Genomic DNA, 6,100 nt, shown 5'->3' on the forward strand with positions numbered 1-6,100 from the left:
TGTTCATCATAATTAAGGAACATGGTAGGGTTGTCATCTTCAATGTGGAAAAACAAAGGGGCACCTGTTCAGCGGCCTGATGCCCGAGAGACACAAATCAAGCAAGGGGTCTGGGGGTCCTGGGGGATATAAAAAAATTATTTTGTTTGAGTCATCCGGCAAAATACCTCTCTATGCAGGCACAAGTAACTGAAGAGCCAAAAATGCTGAGGAAATGAATTAATGCATCATCGTTTCACAGTCATTTAATGGACAGTTCATCTGATTAAATTCAAGTATTTGATTAAACTCAACATTAAAACAATGAGCATGCAATTCTAGATCTTCCTACACCTACAGTCATGGCAGGAAGCTGTCTCTCGTAACTAGAAGGATAAATTCAGGTTAATTTTTAAAGAATGGTTTGTTTATTTTTTGTTGGAGTAATTAAATTGAAGTTTGGCTGTTTGTGTCTTATAGTTGAGGGTAAGGTTTTTATTACTGACCATAACTGTTGTGGGATCTATAAATTATGGATAACATTAACTAGGCCTACACATAGCACTGTGTATTAATGACATGACAATGACTTTACCAAATTGTAAGTAGCTCTTTCACACCTCTGTTTACCCTAGCATTTGAAAAAGTAACAAAAAAACAATACATTCAAGTTCATGAAGTGAGTCACAACAATAACCATCAAACATACTTAGGACTGGCTAATATATCAATAAAATGTTGATATGACACTAAATATGGTATTTTGTTTATCACAATGTAACAAAGCTTTAAACCTGCAATAACTGATTTATTTTGTCCACTTGGAGGCAGCAGATTCAGCTGATGACTCTTTAGGTTCATCAGACAACTTTCACATTGACACACTGTTTTCACATTGTCATTTCATACAAAAATATCGATTGTAGCCCCTGTAAAGTTGTCTTTCCCGCAAAATGTTTGAGTGTAGATACCTCATAAAGGCACCAGTAGCCATTCCCAGTCATCACAGGTAAAAAGTAACTATGTACATTTACTCAAGTATAGTATAGTGTGACTGCCTTAACTACACTGCAATTCAGAGGGAAATATTATACTTTTTACTACACTATATCCGTAGTTACTTTGCACATTAAGACATTGCATTTAATTGAAACAGAAAGCTCAAAATGATGTCATAGTTATTACGTAAACTAACCAACAGTTAATTACAACACAACAATCAATATACAGCTCAACATTGGCTACAACATTGTTGCTTACAAATGCTGCTTACATTTTGATGCATCAGTAATAATACTATAAATATAATAGTGTAGCACAGAAAGGAGCCATTCTGCATCAGTACTTTTACTTTTGACACTTAGATACATTTTACTGACAATACTTCTGTACTTTTACTTCAGTAAGATATTCAAAGCAGGACTTTTACTTTGTGTGGTTTTTTTTACATTTTAGTACTTATTTTCCCACTGCCAGTGATATATATATATATATATATATATATATATATATATATATATATATATATATATATATATATATATATATATATATATATATATATATATATATATATATATGTATATATATATATATATAACTATTGAATATAAAATAATATGATATTAAAGTTTGGTTATATTGCCTGGCCCTGTGGTTCTAGGAGTAGCACATGCTTGCCCAGGCTTTGACTAAGGGCCCATTTTGGCAATAACCCAAGAGGCAGGCTACAGTGTAACGTTGATTGATGCTATCTATGACTGAAAGAGGGATTACAGTGCTGAATATGTTGTGCTCCCTCATCCTTCAAATGAGTCGCTTAACATGGACTCTGGGATAGACTGTGTCTCCCTGACTTCTGGCACAGACAGTTGTGCTGTTTGGACAGGAAGGCAGGTATGTAAACCTTACAGGGCACACAGTCCTCCACAAGGACCCACTCAAGTTTGAACTTTTCGATTCAAACGTGGTGTAGTATATGAATTAGAGTAGGGTGTGCACAAAATACGGGACATATCCTTTTCCTTGAAATCTGTGCTGTCACCCAGACAAGAAAAACATACTGAAGAAGCTTGAAGATGGGTTCATGCTGGGTTGGGCGATGGGGTGTTGAAGGAGCCGTTGATGCACTGCAACAGCTGAGATAATAGCATTTTTATTGAGAGCACTCGTCAACAGTGGTATAACCTTGCCTGGGCCTGGTGAGCACTGGGCTGTAGTGTAAGTGATGGCACTCTGCCAGGATCTGACCATTATGGCTCATTAGTCCCTAATGATAGCCCTGATGATAGGCACTCTGAAAGGAACCAGCCAATGAAAAGGTCAGGTTATATATGGATCCTAATTTGACCTCACTAACACTGTTAATAATCTGTCATCCTTAGATTTAATTTAGCAGTGATTGAGTGCTGCAGAGACCATATTGGCAATAACCCCTGCGGGCCGCTTCATTGCCCCTCTTCTTCCAGATGAAACCTGTGCCTGCCACCCGTTATGGCACAACCTTCTCCTGTGCCCATTTCATTTAGGCAGTGGATACAGTCTGGTACTTGGGCCATGTACCTTCAATTTCGGTTTGTACCTTCAATTTCTCATGTTAGTCTTCCACTTGCAGTTACAGTCTTTTACACACCCAAATCCAAAAATATAACTTTTAGAAACTAAAACTCACAATGTGTGGTACCGTATCAGGTCAACATTTTGGTCTCAGTGTGTTTTATTTTCAGTGAATCATGTTGGTGTAATTGACACTATTGTTTGTGAATGCAGTTCTAACCATAAACCAGAGTTTTTGCTTATCTGAAAATTAAACGGCTGGTGCTAAATGAGGATTCAAACAATCACCAAAGTCATGAGGATATATTTTCTTTCATTCATAAATTAAATGTGTGCCAATCCATCCGGTAGGTGTCAAGCTATTTTACTCAATAAGTGAAAACTTTGACCTGCTAGTGCCGCTGTAAGAAAAGTCACAGGGTCATCAAAATCATTAGAATTCATCCTCTAGAGACCTTGAATATCTGCAGCAAATTCCACAACAATCCATCCAATAGTTGTCAGGATATTGTCAACCTCATTGTGGTGATAGAAGAAAGTCATGGGTTCACTAAAGTCAGCAGGATTCATCCTCTAGGGACCATGAGGAAGTAATGAGGCAGCTTTAACGCCACATGAAGTATGAAATTAGACAACATCAACAATTTTCAGTCTCTGCTTGAGCCAGCGAGCAGAGAGAAGACATAACGGGGTATGGGTGTATAAAATAAGAGAACATGCACCAAGGAGAAAGGGACTGATTATGTAATAGAGGGACTTGTTTACGTGTCCCCTATGAGTTCATTTTAGCTGAAGGAAGACACCCTGCCTTTGCTGCTCTTCTTGGGCTCTGTCACATTGCATTAATGTCTTTGAAGTGACTGGTAATTGGCCTACTTTGAGAGAAGCGTTTGTGTCTCATGTAGAATTGTACAATAGGGAAAATGAATAAAAAACACTATCTGTGTGTGTAAGTGTAAGTGCAAACACAAAAATATAATAACGAAAAATGCCAGAGGAAAACAAGTTTTAACCTGTGGAGAACCACAGCTGCTCCGGTTCGTACTGTACTGACTAGAGGCTTTCAACAGTAAAGTGTGTCCATTTGGGAAGATGGTGTCAAACTTTCTTTTTAAATGGAATAATCTTATAGCTATAAGTAGCAACTTGCTAAATTGCCCCCAACTGTATAGTGTCTTATTAGTCTTGTAAAATTAATGTTAAACCATTTTTTTAAATACAGTTACCCAGGCTAAAAAAACAAAATATTCTTTAACTATCCCCAGAAATACATCATCCTGCTTTTTCAGAATTGCCGATTTCATTTCACACATGTATATTTTTTGTTTTAATGTTTTTCGTACAAATGCACATAATTTTGTGAAAAAAGGAAAATAAAATGACGTCTTGTTGTACGATGAAGTGAAAGTTAGTGTCTTATATTACGGTTATTAAGATTATAAAGACTCTCAACAAATGACAAATTGTTAATCACAAAACAAATATTACATCCAGATAATGGCGTACATTAGACAGGTCAACCCTCCGAAAATTCAAAGTCAGCACTTACTGTAGGTTTTTACTGTTTTGGCCCCATACTTACCTACATTTATTTTAGCGACAGTAGTTCAAAGTGTGCAGAGGAGCTGAAGTACATTATCTCTCATCACGATCATACTCAAGCATATTGAAATTTTCAAGGTACACGCACCTTGCAGAAAACACAGTTAAGCTGACTGTGACATGTGTGAAATTCAATTACAGACCTGCTGTGGATGCATTCTGTGTAACCCAGGGAGATTGGAGGAAGCGGCAGCCAGGTGGCGACCCTGTAGGCAGCATCGAGCACAAATCACAATGGCCTGGGCCGCTGCCAAGAGCTGGGATTCTGCCATCACACAGCCCACCAACACTCCAAGAGCAGCTCATGGTCACTCATCACAGACACTCTCCACGCGTCTCTCTCTCAGTGCACTTAGGTCAGTAGAAAGGGAATGCAATACACATTGTTGGCCACTTTGCTCTATAATTCATGTCCTGCTCCTAAAATAGAGTACTAGAACAGTACGCACTGTTTCATCGGTGGCTGCAAAAATAGAAGCATGCATGTGGAGTAAAAAGCTGCGGAATGGGATTCTATTCATGTTCACATGTATAATTTTGTAATTTGGATTGTCTATATTGTAATTGTATTGTGTTGGTCTATTCTGTACATCTATTGCACGTCTGTCGGTCCTGGGAGAGGGATCCCTACTCAGTTGCTCTTCCTGTCCATTTAAGGGGTTTGTTTGAGGATTCTTTTCTTATTTGAAGTGACTGTCTAAAGGGACAGAGGGTGTCATATGCTTAATAGATTGTAAAGGCCCCTGATTTGTGATATTGAGCTCTATAGATAAAATTGACTTAATTATATTGACACATTAGAGATGACTGTGGTTTATAATGTTGAGAATATGATGTATACAGTGACATGTGCTTCAATTTCTGTTGTCATCTCTGTACACAACCAGAAATCAAATCAAAGTTGGATTGGCTGATGTCAGAGATTTTTGAGTCTTTGAGCTAGGAGTCCAAGTCAAGTCTCAATTATTTGAGCTAAAGTCCACATATTAAGCATTCAGCACTTCTTTTGTGTGGGCCTTGCTGAATGAAGTTTATAAAGCCAAAGCTTCAGATGAATGCCACAGCTGCTGCTGGTGCGGTCGCCATGTTTGTTGTCCTTGCTCACGTGTGGCCGTGCACATCAGAAATGTTACGTATTACGTGTTACATGGGTAGGTTACAGGTTATGCAGGGAGGGGAATACCATTCCTAAAAATAAAGATTGTTCACGAGTCCGGAGTTGAGTCTGAAGTCTTTTGAGGATGAGTCTCAAGTCATGTCTGAAGTCACTGTGTGTGCGACTCGAGTCTGAGTCTCAAACTCGAGTCCCCATCTCTGGCTGATAGGAGGGTAAACTTTAAATAGAAGTGAAATCTTTCTGGTCTGTGAAGGCTCAACAAGGCAGACGTGAACTCTGCGTGTACACAAGCCCAGACTTCCTACATGTGACCAAGATGCTGTGGCCCCTGGGGATCCTGGAACATCTCTTTGGCTGTTACACAACAGTTGTAAGCGATGGGAGTGTCAGTGAACAACACAAAAGGCCACAGCCAACAATATGGCCTCTGATAACAAGATGAAAAGCATAGTATTTGTCCTGAAAATTTTACTTGTTAAACACACATTATTTGAATGTTAGATATTGTGTGCCATGGTCAGTAGTATCATCCAGCATCCAGTGTCTGGTGGGTCCAGTTTCTCCCACTCCCCCACTCATGAGCTGTGAGTGGCAGGCCAGCTAACCGATCTTGACACAGGAGAATCAGTCTGAGTTGAGAGGGAGCAGCCGTGGGAGCAATGCCTGCCTGCCACATTGGAGACCGTCAGCAAGACATGTCAGCCTATATTCCGGTTAAAGTCCCTAAACTGTGTTGTACTGTACTGCAACCCAGAGAGGAATTGCAAAACAAAGAAACAAACTGAAAATGAACACATTTCTGCAGTATGTTAATTTAATGGCAGAAAAAAGGATGTTTGCACAGCC

This window comes from Perca fluviatilis, chromosome 8 (genome assembly GCF_010015445.1).
Source record: "Perca fluviatilis chromosome 8, GENO_Pfluv_1.0, whole genome shotgun sequence".
Lineage (NCBI taxonomy): Eukaryota > Metazoa > Chordata > Actinopteri > Perciformes > Percidae > Perca > Perca fluviatilis.